The 19,318-nt window shown below is 44.1% G+C and overlaps 1 protein-coding gene across 4 annotated transcripts in view; it reads left to right on the top strand.

The window, feature by feature from the left end:
• DYNC1I1 (dynein cytoplasmic 1 intermediate chain 1) overlaps positions 1-19,318 on the top strand; it is a 221,015-nt gene that overhangs the window by 200,562 nt on the left and 1,135 nt on the right. The gene's annotated exons all lie outside the window — the stretch shown is intronic.

Below are 19,318 nucleotides of genomic sequence, written 5' to 3'. Positions count from 1 at the left end.
GAAAAGACAATGCTACGAAAAGTAGAAGGCAGTATGAAAAAAATGCAATGGCTTGACTCAATAATTGAGCCTCCAGTTTGCAAGATCTGAGGAAGGATGTTAATGATAAGAAGTTTTGGAGGTCTTTGGAAATGACTTGACAGCATATAACACACACACACACACCATGTATATGCTGTAACAATATGATTCATACACATACAATATGATTCATACACATAATTTCTAAAAGCGAATGCCCAGCATGGCTGTATTCAGAATTCATAGAATTCATTATAAACCATAGCTTGATTTTATTCACCTTTATTGTAAATTCTGAATACAGATGCCAAACTGTGATTAGTTGGATGCGAGAGAGACCAAGTTTCTGAACCACAGTAGTTAGTAGTATCTGGCTTATTAACTGCAGTTAGTACTAAACATGGCTTCTTGTTATGTCTGAAAGAAGGTGCAGTACGCTTAGTAAACACTGATCAGAAAAGGGGGGGAAAGGTCTTCCAGAAAACCAGAAGACTAGGGCAGAGCCAGGATGATCCTGAAAACCCAAGAGACACAGATTATCAAATGCAAATCATCTAAAATGTATACATCTGAAGAAGGAAGCTTTGATTTTTGAAATATTATACCCTGAAAATCTTGTTGCTCTTGAATCTTACTGTCCTGCTGTAGACCAACATGGCTACCCACCTGAAACTAATGTGAGATTATGCAATAAACTTTGCTTTGAATCTACCCTAGTTTATTGTGATGCCCAAATAGAGTTTGTGTCCCATTCTACAAACCAAGCAGAAAAATAATGCCCTGGGTCTACAAACTTAATCATACATTCTTCAGGATTCTGACACAATGCTTCTGATTCTATTTCAGAGATCCAGATGCTTATGAATGCATGGTATGGGTTTCTCCCCATACTAGAGATGGGCACAAACCAAAATACGAATCAAAATTCATGACGAACCAAGTTCGTGGTTCGCGAACCAGTGGTTTGTCAGATCCAATTTCTGACAAACTGCCATGAACTTTAGATTGGTTCTTTGGTTCGTTTTTTGGTTAGTCACTGCAGACAGCCTGGTGCCGATCAATCAGTTTCCTAGGCAACGGGATGGACTTCCTGCAGACCTTCTGCTGACCCAGAAGTGATGATTTTCTGACCTGGATGTGACGTTTTCATGAACCAAACAAACTGGTTCATGAACCTGGAGCAGGTTCGTGAAAGTTCGTGGTTCATGGTTCGTGAAACTTGATGAACCACGAACCACATGGTTTGGTTTTTTCCGGTTCGTGCCCATCTCTACCTCATACATTTCTTGCATGTGAAGTAGCCTGTGTCCATTTCTGATAGACTTCCTGGCCACTGTGTCATCAGCATTTGACCATGTTTCTAAAGGACTTGTCTCAGTATGACTATTAAACTAAAACGCTTCTTTGCAATTCATCCATCTATAAGTTTATGACGTCTCTTTAATGATACACAAAAGCTCATGATTAGTAAGTTGAAAATCATATTAATATTTTCATTTTTGGATAAAGTTGCTGTGGTGCAGCAGATCTCCTATCTCTCTTTTATTAAAGCTCTTCGATTTCAGCATTGTCTCTGAAAATAACTGAGCACATTTATTTTCACAGTCAGGGGTCTATTTTCTTTCCGCTGCCTCTGCATTCTGCCCATTAGCATGAACAGGAGTTACACACACACGTCAAAAGGGAGGACAGGCTTTTCTATCTGCACATATATGATGATGTAAAAGAGCAATTTCTGTAACAGTTAGTGATTGTTTACAAAATCACAATGAAGCATTCTGGTTATTTTTAAGGAAATCAAATTGAATGCAGATCTATCTAAGGGGACTTAAATTAGCTTTAAATATTTTCCTTTAAAATATATTTAAATTTCTTGTCCATTTGATTAGCAAATCTCTTCAAAAAATAAAAAGTGAAGTGTTACAGTCTTGAGGCAGAGATCTGGTCACGTGTAACCCCAAATCTTGACAACCTCCCCTTCTCTCTGTGCTTTGAGATTTCCTCATTCCTTTTCCATGGCTTGCCTCCTAACTCAGAATTGGAAAGCATGGCTTAATTATGGTTTCCAGTTGTCATTTGGATGGCAAGTGCAAACTGTAGCTTTGTTGATTGAATGGCAAGATCTGGCTGGCTGGTTTTGTCCGGGAGAAGAAAATGTAGCATCTCATGAAAACAATGCACTAAGTACATGTAATTTGCTGATCATTAGGATGAGAAAATGCTAAATGCTTGGGAAGGTAATAATATGTGACAAAGGGACATTTCCCCTTGTCCAGGTGGCGATGCTCCTTTTGGGATGGAGAAGTGTGCCCCACCCCCTCACCAGAGATCTAAAAGAACATCTGATCCAGTGTGTATGATAGTCTGTTTTCAGAAGGGATTTTGTTCCCCTTTTATGAAGAGGAAGGATCTAGATAAAAGCTCATGTCCAATGTACTTCGTATATAATACTTCATATTATTTTTCTCTTCTGGGAATCTATGTGACCAATGCAAATTCCAAATAATGCAATGCAAATTCTGTCTATGTGACCAGTGCAAAATCCAGACAAGTCTGCAAAAGTTTTATACTGATCTGCTTCCCCCAAATGTGACTTTTTAAGTCACTCAGGGCCTACAAAGAAAAAGAACTAACTTTTGTCAAGGTTCTAAGAGAGGTCCTCTGGGGTGATTCTTACAAACCATGGGTAACCAGACATTTTCAAGACAGTTCATGGTCCCTAGCTGTGGCAACCTCAGTCTAGAGGGTAGTTCCATTGCTTAGTATTTTATATTGTACGTCCATCTTTCATTAAAGTTCGCACACATTAACATGGTAGCAATCTTAACAAAATCCTTGTAAGGTAGGTCAGTATTATACGGACATATTACAGGTGGTGGGTGTGGCTAAGAGCGAGTGGTGTTCTGAGGGCTGCCTAGGGTTGCCAGCCCCACCCCCACAGGGACCAAATTCAGGGGCCTGGGGGTGGGGGACAGCAGGGTACGTACCTCCCATGCTTCCCTGTTGCACCAGAAAATGACGCCATTTTCTGGCATGACAGAGGAGCTGGGGTTGCACTGCAGATTAATTAAAAATTACCTAAAAATGGGTGATTTTTAATGATTCTGACTTCGTGAGACCCACAGCTCCCCTTTTGCGCAGCAAGATGGGGGAGTGCAGGAGCATGTATGTGTGCTTCTCTGCTCGTGCCTCCCTCCGCAGGACAAGTGAGCAAGGCTGAGGGGGCAGCAGGTGGGGCGGGGATTCCCCTGCCTTGGGTGGGGAGTGGTAGCAAGCCTAGGGCTACCTAGAGAGTTCACAGCACACCTGAGGGACTCTTTTGGGTCCAGCTCCTTTTCTTAGTTACTGTGCTACAGCAGCTCTCTGTTTACAAGAGATTGTCAAAAATTAGGGTTGCCAACTCCAGGTTATGAAATTCATGGGAAGGGCAGGGTTTGTGGAGGAGAGGGATCTCAGCAGGGTATAATGCCATAGAGACCACCCTCCAAAGCAGCCATTTTCTCCAGGGAACTCATTTGGAGATCAGTTGTAATTCCATAAGATCACCACTCCCTACTTGGAGGTTGGCTACCCTATAAGGTATCATCATAACAGATCTGTGAGAAATTGAATGTTGACAGTGACAGCAGAATCCGAATCAGCACTATTGCCTTTTGGGGACAAAAATATGGCTAATTCCCCTCATCTCTTTTCTTATTTTCCTGCTGTATACTTTTTTGCTAATATTTACATGTAACCTCAGCATGTATTTTAAAGATTCAAAAACGCAGGTAAGGAGATAGCAGAAGTGGCTTTGTTTTTGCTCTGGGACTAACTTTGTGCAATAACTGCTTTGGGAGAGGAGGGGATGATTTGCCCCTGCTTGTAGGCTTTTGAAGAGAAATAGAGTGGTGACTGCAGTATGTAGTGTACTATTTTTTTTGCAGTAACTTAAGTAAAAGCTCTTTAATGAAAAAAATGCCCAGGTTTAAAAAAACAGTCAGTTTAATTACTGTGTTTTATGAAGGCCATCACCCATTGCTGATTACTAGATAAAATCTTTAGCTTTGGAAGCCTCTGTAGGGGGTAAGCCAATGTAAGTTGAGCAAAGTTCAGTAATTATCACCCTGGATCCTTGTGTTTCTCATTACAATATTCCTTACTTTAAGTTACCATCAAGTCTTTGAGATCTTTAATGTGTCCATTTTATGCCAATAGTTTGTGTGCGGAGAGGGAAGTGCTGTGTTTTTATGCTAAAATAAAATATATGTGCTGGTTTAAAATATTGCCTCCCCATCCAGAGTTGTATAGCTTTAAGGTATGTTATATCCCACTTCCTGTCTTGGCCTAATCCTCTCTTTGTTTTACCTAGTCTAGCATGCTGCTGAAAAGTTAGTTGGCTGTTATTAAGAGAAGGCCAAATTGTTGAGCCTTTTTAGTTAAAAGACGACATAATATGTGAAAGGTGGTTAAGTAAACATTTCTCCCATAATCTTTGAAATTTAGGTCCGCCAGACAAATTGATGAGCTAAATATTCAAGCCTGGCAACTGGTAAGAGGGTTGGGGTGGAGAAATGGGAGGGGGGAGTGATGTCACTTAACACTTCCAGGAAAAAACCGGAAGTGACGTGGGGCAGCTCTTGGAATTGGCAGAAACTCAATGGTAAAACCATAGATTTTCCAGCAAATCCTAGAGCTAACCTACATCAGTTCCAGATTTTATTTTATTATTTATTTTATTCTATTTATACCGCGCCCTCCCCACAAATGGGCTCCCCACAAATGGGCCCTTAAGTAATGTCATGATGTAGCCACTGTCACTTTTTTTTTTTAGTTTTCTCCTGCCACTGCAAACAAGGCTGCCAGCAGGAGCTTTTCCATTGCAGGAGGCCTGGCAGCCCTCTCAGGAGATGCAAAAGGATGTGCTTCTTTGCACAATGCACATTTAATTTATGGAACTCAGAGCCACAAGATCTGTGATGGCTGCTCACTCAGTCAGTTTACCTGTTCATCTTATATAATCCCATATGTATTCATTCCTTGAGGATCTCTCTGAAACGGTTTCTTCCAATGTTTCAGCACTTTCTTTTGCTGCAGGTTGTTCTCTTCCTTCCTTATCTTCTGTGTATCATGGTGCATTCCTATTTATGCTTTGTAGGAATATGCCAGAAGCATAATAGGTTGGCTAAACTTTAACCGTTTCTTCAGTTCACATGTTCCCCTTTCTTCCTGTCTCTGATTTAACATCTGAAATACCTTAAAGTTAGAGAACATAGGGAAGCATTGAGACCGCCTGCCTCTAAAACTCTTTTAGCTAGAAAACAGATTTCCCCCACTGAAGCAGAAATCCTTAGTATATAAAAAATGCACTATTGTAAAACTGGTATGGATCAATTCCCCTCACTCATCTTGTCCCAGAAAGGGTATTCTTAGGAACAAGGAGAGGTCTGTGTGTGACTACCTCAACTGTGATTAAGAAAATCACATGAGGGGAGAGCATTTATACAAACACCTAGTGCTACTGGGTTGGAGTGAGTGGATTAGGGGGCAAAATTCTGGATGTCTTTTTCACTGTGGGAGAAGATGGAGTAACGTAATTTGTTTTCGTATGATATTTGGGATTACTTTGCATGACATGTGAGAGAGAGCTAGAGGGAAACTTTATCTGGGGCTATAGCAGAACTCAGCAGTCCTGCAAACACTCATACCTAGGGAGATTGGGTGGGATGGAAATGTGGGGAGTGGCTATCAGTGATATTACTTTCAGGAAAATCCAGAAATGAAGCTAGCCCTCTCTAGGAATTGCCAGAAAATCTTTGATTTACCTGGAAGTGGCATCATGCCTTCAATGACTGTGATTTTTAAAAAAAAATTCTCCCACTAGCTGCTGGAATGCCAGGGGGCAAGGCCCACTGGGGGAAGGAGATTTCCTGCTTCCAGAGGGCACAAGGTAACCTCATGCTTACCATTCCCTCAGTGGTGGCAGTGGGTGCTTTCTGCTGCTGCTCAGCTGACTGGCCGGGAGAAAGATGGGAAATGGAATGTCTGCAGTGTTTCAATATGCTGATGCCATCCCCGTTTGCCTGATGGTGACATCAGCATGTTGCTGGGAGATACCAAAGATGCTCTAGTATTAACTACAGTGGTTTGTCCAAATACCAGAGCATCCCTCATGTCTCCGAGCAATGTGCTGATGTCACTTTCAGGCTCACAGGGAGTGATGTCAGTGGGTGAGCCTCTGCAACCAGGCAAGTTCCCTCCCCACATTGGTTGCTAGAAGCAACCTGGCAACCATACTCTTACCACATGAGAATGAAGAGATCTACATATTATATTGAATGTCTAGAGTAACTCTTAGATGCTTTTAAAAAAGAACTAAATAAATCCATAATAGATCTATGGACTACTATTAGCTAGGTTAGCTAAATGGAACTTCCTTGTTCAAAGGCTGTGTACCCTTGAATAGCGATTGCTGGGAGCCAGTAGTGGGAGCATTGCATTCACTTTGTTTTTAGGCTTCACCAAGGCCAGCCGCTGTAGGCAGTGGAATGCTGGACTACAAGTCTTTTAGGCTGATCTAGTAAAGGATTTTCTTATGTTCTGATTGAATCTTCCTTTGCCTATTTGATGGTTGTAAGCATAACTGCTATGGGAGGTGAATTACAACTGGTTCTTGAATCTATACGGAAATGATAGAAGACGTTATATCTGCTGACCCTACTCTGCTTGGCAGGAAGGAGGTAATGGGGAGGGGATGTAGTTGGGGTGGGGTGGGGAGGGGAGGTAGTTGTGAATTTCTTGCATTGTGCGCAGGGTTGGACTAGATGATCCTAGAGGTCCCTTCCAACCCTATGATTTTATAATTCTAAGGAGACACTTGAACTCTTTTTTCCCTCTCCACCATGTAACACAGAATGATTTTCTTGTGCCAGTTCCTGGATATGCCAGAAGATCATAGTTCCTGCAGGCAAATCTTGAAAGATGAACAGGAAACTGACCCGAGTAGCTCATGAATTAATTGTACAGAGCTTTATAATATTGTACAGCACCTTAATGTGATACAATGAAAATGCCCATTTAAAATAATGCTGTTTCATTATATTGTACAGCATCTTAATGAGGCACAGGGAAAACGTGCCTTTAAAATAACAAATTAGCCAATAGGAATAATAAAACAAGTACATTGAGTTTTTTTATATGCATAGTAAAATCAGTTTGACTAGGAAATTGTTGCAGATATTTGCCTGTGCTACAGGGAATTGAGTGAAAAAAGTTCAGTGCCAAATTTGGGTTAAATCTGCATTACATTAATGTAATGGCACAGTTGTTTGCAAAATTCAGTGGAACAGGCATGCTCTCTTACTCGTACCGGCATATGTTTTCTGGAGAAATATCTTCCGAAACGAAAATTAGTTTGTATAATTAATCTTTATGATTCTTCTGTGGTTTGAGCCTGTCACTTCCAATAGCAACCTTGGTTGTGAAGGAGGACTTAATTATGGTGTTAAATTTTTTTTTAATGGTTGGTAAAGTTGTGTGTAGTTATGAATGTACAGAGCTGTGGAATGTATGTCTTGATAAGGAACCAGTTAGCCTAAAATTGCGGCACGTTACAGACAAAGTTCAGGATATTAATTTGCTCCATAGAAAAGCGGAAACGGCATATTTGAACTATAATTTTATGGTATTTGCAGGCAAGTTGGCTGTGATCCAGCAGACCATGAGTACACAGGGCTTCCTTTTGGTCGCTTAAAAACAGTAAAAGATTCACCTCTTCCCCCATGTGAGAGACACGACACAGCTCTTTGCCTTTCCTCTGCAGAAAATAGGAAACCTTGACAAGTACAACCAGTGTTTTGGGATGCAGCACTAGGGTCTGCTGAACTTAAATTAGTAAGTAGATTTTTTTTTGCACAGAGATAACTAAAATTAAATTTTAAAAACCAGATTAGGAATACTCAATTTATATTCAGATTCACAACCAGTATTCTGGACAGAGCTTCCTTAATAATGTGAATCTTAAAAACAGAATCAGGCATATCTATCTCAGGTTATAGACCTTGACCAAAAGCTAAACAATGTGTCTCTGAGTACCAGAGGCTGGAGATAGAAATGGAATCGCCCTCACCTTCTTACCCTTTGGGGAGTGTCCAGGCACATTTGGCTGGTCTCTGTTAGAAATGACATGTTGTATTAGATGGCTGTTCTTACTGAAAAGCACACTCCTACAGTAAAAGGCAAGCTCCAACAGAGAGAGAGAGAGAGAGAGAGAGAGAGAGTGTAAAAATACGGTGGATTGCCCCAAATCATGTACAATCTGCAGCCCATGTGTATGGAACCTAGGGGGAAAAGGCCAGTGTGCACATACCTGTTCCCCCTCTACATGTGTTGATTTCATTGTGTCATCTGAGAAGAACTATTACACTGTCCTAACACTGCATACAAAATGTGTATAGCAAACTCCCAAAAGCCTCTTTAAAGGAGGGAGAAAGAGACGCCACTTTGGGAGAGGAATGTTTTTATCAAGGCAGGACTATACAATATGGAGTCACCAGGGACAATCCAGGGATGCTGCAACCACTTTACTCCAGGAGTTTGGGCTCTTGAAAAACAGTATTAGGAAGGGGAAAGACAGGAGCCTGTCCTACCCCCCTCCCCATGCCCTCATGCCATGCTTCTGAGCAGGGTAGGGCCCCTGCAGCTTTTTTAAAGTGACAGAAATCCTGAGGTAAAATGGCTGCAGCATCCCCAGGTTGTTCCTGGGGATGCCATATTGTCTAGTTGTGGCCTCAGAGAAGCCAGGAGACGTGATGAAGGGAGTGCTTAATCCTGTTTCCACCCACCTCTCCTTTGCACACCTCAGGTAGTTTAACCATTATGGATTCCAAATGTATGTTCACACTTCCAGCCACACATGTGGAACCCCATGAAGGGAGGGAGCTACAGATAGCTGGACTCTGGGTCAGATCCAGACTAAATTGGCAATTTTCACTGATTCCCCCTTTCTGCTGCAGACCCCCCCACCCATGTCATTCCTTCAGGGCTCCTATCCCCTAGTAGCAGGATATTGTGAAGATCAGAGGGCTGCAGTGGTAGCAAGAAAGTTCAGTTGGGAACTGATGGGAAATTTAGTCTGGGCCCAACCCTCATTTTAAGGATGATAGCTCCTGGATATGTTAGAGCATTTTGCAAGACCGTTTGACTGGTTTTTTCTTCATGTCTTCTGGGGATTAGTTTTTCTTTTTCCAGTTTCAGAGCTGAGACTGAAGAGCGTCTTCACTTTTAAATTCTGAATGCATTCAGTTTTAGATCGGTAAATAAGGAGTGGGGGAGGGTTTTGTGTTTTTTTTTAATTTTCACTAGTAAAACAACTAGCTCAATCTGTTTAACTCCCTTGGAACTCTGTAGGGAAGTGCTTCTTAGCAGAAGTTAATCCAGATAAAAACCCACAAGTGAACTTTATAGAAGGGTGGTATGTACAATGCCTGTGATACCTGCTGTGCCTTGAACAGAGACAGTATTTAGCCCGTCTGTGGTATCCCACTCCTTCAATTAAGCACACCAATATATATACAAAGCTGATTAAAATCATCTGCATGCATTTTGCTGGCTTCAACCCCTGGTCAGTGGTTTCATCCATTGTTAACAAGGATACTAGGTTCTGTGAAGAGTTAAGTACAGTGGTACTATAGCTATGCGAAAGGGGTGCTTTTGGTTACTTTGGTGGCCTTTTCCTTCCATCTTACCTCCCACTTTGTTTCCAGCCATGTGTGTGGCATTGGGAGTTGCCTAGAAAAATACAGACTTTTTCAGACTATATATAAAGAAAAAATAATGAAGGAGTTTTGATACCACCGCAGGATCAAAGCCAGAATAGGTGCACATATATAATAATAGCATGTGTTTGCATATTTTTAAAAATATCTTTCCTTCTTTCATACTTAGTGGCAAAATATCTTCTGGCATCAGTAAAACAGGAATGGACCCCTAAAGGAAAATTAAAACTCCACCAATTTGTAATTTGGAAACTTTTCTTTATAGAGTTGATATTGTATGTGCTTTGAGAAGGATTGGGACCAGTACTTCAGTCAGAGGGCATAAAAGCTCTGTGCACAAGATTGATTCTTTGACCGACTCAAATCACAGTCTTTGTTCAGCAATTTCATACATGTATCGGCAGCATCCAATTCATGCAAAACTGTTTACAACTAATGTCTTTTGAGTACAGCATTTATTTCCTTGGGTAATGTGGGCAGCCTTTGGGATGGCAAAAGATGTGTTTGGAGTATGCTAATAGTTAATGCTCTCCCAAGATATGATTCTTCTAAAATGATTCTGTTAAATTGGATGATTACAAGGATACTGATAAACCACACATGGTATTTATTTTGTAGCCTTGTCTTAGTCATTATAACCCACTTGCCTTGCTGACGCTGTTGGAGGAACCAAGCTAAAATTAACCCAAAGTCTTTTTCGCTGTCCTTAATTAGCTGGCTTTTCAAAATCTTTTAAAACTAGCTGTCTTGAAGCCAGGCATAATTTAGAATGGAATATAGAAGGGATGAGAATACTGGGGTTGGAATTTTAGGAAACCCACATTCTTGGTCTCCTGGAGACTTTCTTCATGAAGAAGATAGGGGAACTAGATGTGAAAGCACTTCTGGCCTTAGACATTTGGGTATCTGAAGTAGAAAATCAACATGCCATCTCTCTGGGTCCTTTGTTTGTTTTTTTGCCAACAGACACACACAAGGAGATGAAGACTGAAGGCAGGAAAATAACACCCCCTTTGGAATCTTATCACTAAGCTTTGTGGTGAGGCCATCTCTGAGTCTTGTACACAATGATAGAAAAATAGCCACAGATGCTGCAAACGATAATTGTTTTTCCACTTTTAACATTCTAGTCCAATTTCTTCAGATGAGAACAAATAGTTTAGACACAACAGACAAGAATCCATACTATCACATGAAAAAGTCATTAATAGTGCATTTTTCCCCCTGTTGCTACCAAGTAAGTCATTTCAGGGGCTATAGAATGCAAGGGATTGAAATGCAGAAAGATGAATGTACTCCTGTACTTTTGCCTTCAGCTGGAGATTCCTGATCTTGAAGACAGTACTGTTGGATAAGTATTGTTGCAGAGTAGAAAATTTGCACAGCAAATGGAGAATCACAGACACATGTGTGTTCAGCTTCTAAAATAAATGTTTACTACATATAGGAAAAATAATAAAGGGTACATTGGAGATAAAATAAGAAGAGCTAACTTAGTTCCTACATCCTTACATCCTGAAGACAACGGTCTAACTAACTGGAGAGCAATGGCGTCCTGAGTAGACATGGGCACGAACAGCATTACGAATGGAAAAAACCAACGAACAGGCCGCTCGGCTGCTTGCGAATGGGCTGTTTGTGCGGCACCACTCCAGCCGAACAGGTGGTTGTCGCAGGCCTTGTTCATTGTGCTCGGCTGCCATTCAGGAAGCTAGATACTCAGGCGCCTTCAATCAATTGCCTTGGCAACAGAGGGAGGGACTGCCTGAAATCTCTGCACTTCCTCTGTCACCCCGGACACCCCAATTGTCATGAGTCAGCCCCAGCCTCGACTGGCCACCTTACCTCTTGCCCCAGAGTCCTCCTCAGAGGACGAGCAGGAAGAGCCAGCAGGGGCTACTCTAGAGCCAGAGCAAGCAGGATCTACTCTGGAGCCAGAGCCAGCTGTGACAGCTGCTGCTCTGGAGGAAACTCAGCAGGAGCAGCCAGAAACCTCTGCAGAGGCTGTTGGAGACAAAGACTCCCCCAGAGCAAAAGAGAAACCTGAGTGCCCTGGGCCAGCTGAGAAGAGAAAAAATAAAGCAAGGGCAGCTCTGTTGGAGAGGAGAAAAAGTGCTCGTTTGCAGGCACAGCACCGGCTGGGGCTATCAGGCAAAGAGACAACACCTGCTCCTTGTTAGGAAAGTATAAGAGAGAGAAGCTGAAGCAGCCAAGTGTGGAAGTAACTCAGCTTGCCACTCCCTGGGACCAGAGCGGTGTGCCTTGAAGCTCCTGACCTGCCCTTGCCTTGTGCCCTGCTCTGCTTCTTGACTGATCGGACTCTGACCTTGGCCAGCCTTCTCACTTCCCTTCCGCCTGCTCCTCTCTCTGACTGATGTATAGGCTCTGATACTTGGCCTGACTTCTGGACTCTCGTTTGCTGGATCCTTGGCTAGTGACTTCCTGGCAACTAACCTTGGGACCATCTGCAGCACCAGTGAGCCACCTGCCTGTTGTTGCCAGCCCTGAGTGTGACACCAGTTGAAGCCCAACTTAGCTTGATGGGTAGGTCTTCTTTCCAAGCATGGAGCTGCAAAATTGGTTACAATCGGTAATGTGGGAGCAGACACCAGGGGGGAGGGAGGAGGAGGAGGTTGTTCTGTGGCCATAGGAACTCCAATCTCATCCCTGCAAACCCTGTTAGGCAGTTCTGACTGCCAACCACAGACCTCCTGTGTTTCTCAATGAGACCTCTGCTTATAAAAGGGCACTGTGCTCCCAGTTCTGGCTTTCACTTTCAGCAAGCAGTGCAGTGGGACAGAGCTGTTGACAGCCTTTTGGGATAGAGAGAGGGAGAGTGCATTGGAGCTGGGCTTTTTTCTGTGTGTGGTGGGTGGGATAGGGAGCTATCCCCTCTGGTTCCAGGGCTGCTTCCAGGCCCTGGGGCCAAGCCCAGTGGGCACCTTGGCTGAGGGCTCACCCTGACTTATTATTATTACCAGTATCAGTGCCTGATCTGGTCAGGCTTCTGGGTGTGCTGGGCTAGGGCTCTAGCCCCAGCCTCTGGTTCCTGGGTTGCTGCTAGGCCCTGGGGCCAAGCTCTGTGGGCACCTTGGCTGAGGGCTCACAGTATTCTCTCCTTTTCTGTCCTCCTTAATTCTAGTTTGGTGGCACAATTAGTCTTCATGTTGTGGTGGCCACGAGGAGGACTGCCTCTGCACTTACTTGTGGAAAGCAGTACTGGGTGGGGCTCAGAGGCAGCAGAGAGTGCTCCCACTCCCCCAGATTCACCTGTGGGGGCTGTGGAGGAGGCCAAAGAGGTCGCCCAAACTGTTATGAGTAGTGTCCGTACTGCCTGCACAGGTGAGGTGTCTCGGAGTGGTGTGGAACTGCTCTGCCCCCCCTCATTTCTTGGGGCTGCTGGTCTCTCTTTCTACCTCTCCGTCTGTGGAACCACTCTGACCCTTATGAACAACCTCTCCTCTCCTGTCCTGCCCATCCCCTTCTTTCTGCAAAGGCAGGACTGCGGGTCATGTCAGCTGCCACTTCACGAGGGACTATTCTGTTACTGCTCCCTCCTTGGTCACGAGGGACAGCTCAGCTGCAATTGCAAAACCAATTGTACTGTATAGGGATACAGCACAGTTGCACAGCATGGTGGGTCCCCTGTCAATGGGACTGACTGGACCCCTTTGAGCTGGGTGGGAATGTGTCTCTCGACTCCCATCCTTTCCGCAAAGGCAGGAAGGTGGGTGATGGTAGCTGCTGCCGCTGCCCTATTTCTTCCCCTCCCTCTCTGGGACCCCTCCAACCCCTCCCAACTACCTCTCTCTTGGGAGCTTTCCAGTTCACGGTCCATACCTCTCCCTCTCAGACATTGCCACAAGTCCCTTCCCCACCATTTGCACTGCCTCATCCCCTCCTTTCTGTGATGGCAGGGAGGTGGTTGATGCCAGCAGCCGCTGATGGATCAGGGTCTTCCAGGCCCTGTCGCAGGATCTTCCACGTATGGCTCATCGCCTTGGCCGGAAGCCCTTGGTCCCCCTCTCCCACACTGACCACTTTGTCTTTCCTCCTCTCCCTCTCAGGTACTGCCATGAGTCCCTTCCTCACCACTTGCACTGCACCATCCCCTCCTTTCTGTGACGGCAGGGAGGTGGTTGATGCCAGCAGCTGCTGATGGATCAGGTATTTCAGGCCCCCTCGCAGGATCTTCCAGGTACAGCTCATCGCTGCAGCCGGAGCCCCTTGATCTCCCTCTACCTAACCACCTGGTGGCCGCAGTCATCAACCACCTTGCTGCGTAAGTGGATAACCTGTCCGCCTCCGACCCAGAGGCCTGGTGGGTGGGCACATGGGAGGGCTGCCAATGAGCGGCCAGACCCCCCACCCCCGAGAGGGAGGCGGCCTGTCACTGCCTCCCCAAGCCCGCCAGGCTCGGTGGCCACAGTCATCAACCACCTTGCTGCATAAATGGATAATCGGTCTGCCTCTGACCCAGAGGCATGGCAGGCAGGCAGATGGGGGGTGCCACCGGCAAGCGGCCAAATCCCTCGCCCACAAGAGGGGACGTGGCCCACCACCACCTCCCTGAGCCCGCCAGGCCCGGCAGCTGCAGTCATCAACCACCTTGCTGCATAAGCAGATAATCTGTCCACCTCCAACCCGGAGGCCTGACAGGCGGGCACACGGGGGGTGCCACCAGCGAGCAACCATACCCCCCACCCATGATAAGGGATGTGGCCTGCCTTCAGGACCACTGCACGGGGCCAAAGTGAACTAGGGAGGGTGGCTCCATTTGTGTTTGAATGGGAGTTTCCTGGGGGTGTCGAATTTGGGAATGTATAACTCCGAGATCCATATTGCAATCTTGACCAAACTTGGGTGATGGCTGGAGAAGAGCCTGCTGATTATGGGCTCTCTAAGTGCTCAGGGGGCTGCTCTGGCACCGACGAACACCGAACAAGTTCATTAATGAGATGTTCAGTTCCGTTCATCCGTTCGTGTTTGTCGTCGGGAGCAAACAACGAACAGCCTGTTCATTTTTCCCCCTGTCCGTGCCCATGTCTAGTCCTGAGTAAAGGAAAGAATGTCAATTGCCCCCCAATGAACCTGGTCAGCCAATAATCAATCCTAGATCTGTTCATTAAGCTTGCAACGCCCCTTTTACCCTGGCGGGAAGAACAACTTGACATCTAACTGGTCTTATGCAAACTAGTTATCTCTAACTAAACACAAACAAATTAACTCTTTCATGACTGAAGAGAATGACACTTGTAAAAATCCCAACAAGTACAAGTGTCTGCTTCCAGGATGTTCCCAGAAGAAATTTTAATCTCACAGAGTTTGAGTTTCTTTTGTTTGTTGTAGGGAGAGGCAGTTTTGTGTAATGGTTAAAAGCGGCAGGACTCTAATCTAGAGAACTGGGTTTGATTCCCCACTATTTCACTTGAAGCCAGCTGGGTGACCTTGGGTCAGTCACAGCTGTTTTGAGCTCTCTCAGCCCCACTTACCTCACAGGATGATTGTTGTGAGGATAATATCACACTTTGTAAACTGCATTGAGTGAGCGTTAAGTTTTCCTGAAGGGTGGTATATAAATCGAATGTTGTTGTTGTTGTTGTTATTGTACGCTTTACTGATTTGAGGTATGAAATGTTCATATATTATATTATATTATATTATATTATATTATATTATATTATATTATATTATATTATATTATATTATATTATATTATATTATATTATATTATATTATATTATATTATATTATATTATATTTAATATAATATAAGCAGTATATGTTTTTTGGTATATCTGCATAGTGGGACTCTCACTTCCTGTGTAGACGGAAGAATAGTTCTAATACTTACTGAAGTAAAGCACCAGATGTTGTGACCCGATAGGGCCAGCCCTCTGAATTTGGAGAAGGGCATGCTTCCTGCTATTCTTCCGCAGCTCCAATAAGGGACATTCTCGTGAGTAGTCTATGTGTGCTAGTTACACAATGAAGGCAACCTTAGCTGATTTCTTTGGGGGATTTGGGCATGCAGCAAATGTTCTGTGATATGGTGAGATGATATGGTGAGATTGCTTTTGGAGCAACCAATCTGAGCTGTATCTAGATCTTTGGCTTGCCTCCTACCATCCCACTCAGAAAAGTCGGAAGCCTTCCTCTAGCCTAAGGAGCTTTCCTCTGACAGAAAATGCTCAACAATTCCTTTGGCCTATGGAAGGCTTTAAATATAACTGGGCAGAGTGCTGGAATGCAAGCTAAAGGATTGGAACTAGGCAGTTTTTCCAGTCAACATCACTCAGTTTCCCTCCCTGCTACAGTCCCCATTCCACATAGCTTTTGTATATGCATAGGTTTCCCAACACAAGGTTGGCAATGTGGGAGACTTACTGTGTGTGGGGTGTGTGTGGCATTTTGGCAAAACTCTATGGTTTTGACAAACGCTGAAAAGCCCTTGGCAACATGCTGACATTACTTCTGGGTGCACAAGGAGATATTGGGATGCTGCCTGTCAACCTCCCCATTTTCCTCCCACCAGCCAACTGAGTGATGGCAGGAAGGGTACACTGGCAGCAGAACATCTCCTGCCACCAGTGGGAACCAGGTGAGCCTGTCCCATGATTCTCATCATAGTTCAGCATATTCTTTTGGGCAGGGCTTTTTTTCTGGGAAAAGAGGTGGTGGAACTCAGTGGGTTGCCAGCACAGGGGGCAAGTCTTGGCGGGAGGTGGTGCCCCTGGTACCACATGTGCTCGCGCAAAGTGTGCGCACAGTCCCAGGACCAATGACATCACTTTGGGTCAGCTGGAACAAGGGGGGAGTTTTTAAAAGTTTAAATTGCCCTTGGTGAAAATGATCACATGGCTGTTGGCCCCGCCCCCTGATCTCCAGACAGAGGGGCGTTTAGATTGCCTCCGCACCACTCTAGCAGCGCGGAGGGCAATCTAAACTCTCCTGTCTGGAGATCAGGGGGCGGGGCCAGCAGCCATGTGTCCATTATCAAGAGGTTCTGGAACTCTGTTCTACCACGTTCCAGCTGAAAAAAAGCCCTGCTTTTGGGTGGGCCAAAGAAGATGCTAACTTCTTTTCTGAACAGCAGAAAAGCTGATTGGATCCAACTCCAGCTCTTTCTTTAAGTTTCAGTTATGTCTTTCCTTCTCTGCTTTCCCTTTCCTTTTGCATTGTGAATCTATCAGCAGGGGCTGGGTACACATTTTCTTTTGTTCTAAAAATATAAAATATGGCTATAACTGCTACTGTTTTAAAGGCTTGAGAGAGTTTGAGGTAATTATTTGGTTCCATGCAAGCATTTCTACCCATGGAACAGGATTTTCTCATTTCCCCACTCCCACATAAACCCAAAATACACCCTCCCCTCCAACACACACACTGAAATCCTGTTATCTCCCCAATGGACAGGATGTCTTGGTGCATTCAGGCTGCCGTGGGAGGGGGGGGGGCTGGAAAATCTCATTCTATGGGCTCAAGAGGTTGCATCCATGGAAACCGTGATGTGGACCAAAGCCAATATATACTGTTAAAATCATGATAAAAATAATCTCTTACAAAGCCACATGATATCTGAGGATGTGTTCTCTCTTCTTTATAGACAGTAACTCCAAATCAGTTTTGCAGTGTTCCCATCCATGATTTTGCAATACTTCATTAGTAGATCACAGTCTGTGTTGTGTCATTTGTTGCATCCATATAGGCCATTGATAGTATGATCAAGACTTTCTCGGCTTAATTTGGAAAGAGCAGCTAGATATATAATGAACATGTTATAATGTATAACCTTTTAAATGGCTTGTACGATCAGCAACAACCATTCCTACTCTTACAGAAAGGGGACTCTAGTCCACTAAAACAATGATGAGGTAACAGTGGAAAAACACAGACTTCTTTTCAACAGCCTGTAGAGTAACCCACTCTTACTGGAACGGATTATGAAATCTGGGTAATTTGTTAGATCTTTCCTTAGGGTGATACTAACCTTTCCTCTTGAAAACATGCTGTAGCTGTGATTTTGGTTGGGAGTTCTTGGTTGTACAGCTTTGGGAACATTGAGCAAATGATATTTTATTATACTGCTTTGTCTCTGGAGGATATTGGCGAAATCTTCTGGTCATGAGGAGTATAAACCCAGAAGGAGGAGATTAATGGGTTTAGAAATCTGTCATGCTAGCAATGATCAGCTGATTTATTGCTGGCTCAGTTGCTCCAGTACACAGAAGGAGCTCCTTATCCCATGGCTGCAGGAGAGGTGGAAAGAAAGAAAGACAGAGAGACAGATGGACAGACAGACTTAGAACTAAGTGCCAAAGACTCTATTCATGATTTTGTAAGCTACACAATATTCATCACTAGAAGGTATCTAAAGAAGCCAAATAGTTTTATGGAACATTAGCAGCTATGGACACACTCAGTTTGCTGCTTCATGTCTTGAAACAGTTGCCTTCCTCCTACTTGTATTACAACGTCTGTAAACAATTCCTTTCTTCTATGAGCATCCAGAGAGAGATTACAGAGCTGTAAAAAAGTGTATGGTTGATTTGCATTCATGTTGCCAGTTTCTAGTGTCTGACTCTGTGAAAATGTACGCAGAAGAAAAAGTTTAGGGTTTGGGGTGATTGAAACAATCTTATTTTGCATTATCTTTCAAAAATTGCAACATTGGATTCAGCTAGAATGCACTGTGGGGATAGCCCTGTGATATTGCTAAAACACATTTGGTGGGGAAATACTGTTTCGAGAATACTTTTGTTCTAGCTTGATGGGAAAGAGGGGGGGGGCAATTTTACAAGAATTTACAATTTTGAGTTATGGAGGGGAAAGTTCTGATCAGTTGTACATCAATTTGCTCTGTTCCAGAGATGCTTAGCATTTTTATTATATTCTTTTTGCTACTTGAAATTTATTTCACATAAATGAAGCAGGATAAAAAAAATATACAGCAAAAACTGACATCAGTTGGGTAAAAGTTGCATGAAGTTTTCAGAATGACAATGTAGGGCAATGGTACTACTCACTCTGTGACTTGCAAAGAACCACATTCGCAATTACCATCTACCCAAAGGAGCCACATCACAATTGTATGCCCTGCGACCACTTCTCTGAACTCACATATAATAAGGGAAAATATGGATATTAATATTAAATATATAACTATAAGCTTTTAAAACACTAGATTACTTTTGAGAGTCTAGGGTTTTCGCTCTCCCACTCTGCTAAAACGTATCTGTCCGGGAGTGAAAGGGGGGGGCTTTCCTCTCTGCCTTCTGGCTGTCTCCTCAGCATGAGGCACAGCAGCTCCTGTGAGAGAAGGAGACTGCCAAGATTCCTGGTGGAATGCAAGCTGGATGTGGAGAAAAGGGAGTGAAACCACCCCCCTAACTGTGGTCAACCAGCTCTTTTCCTGGGTGGCTGCTGTATGATTGCATTCCCTCTTTGCTGTGGCCAGCCTGCTCTCCTCCTGGCAGCTACCGCCCAGGCATGAGGTCCACCCTCTGTGCCCTGCAGCAACAGCTGTTTCAAAGTGGGAAGCA

This window comes from Eublepharis macularius, chromosome 11, assembly GCF_028583425.1.
Source record: "Eublepharis macularius isolate TG4126 chromosome 11, MPM_Emac_v1.0, whole genome shotgun sequence".
NCBI classification, from domain to species: domain Eukaryota; kingdom Metazoa; phylum Chordata; class Lepidosauria; order Squamata; family Eublepharidae; genus Eublepharis; species Eublepharis macularius.
This window is presented reverse-complemented; position numbering and strand designations above follow the sequence as displayed.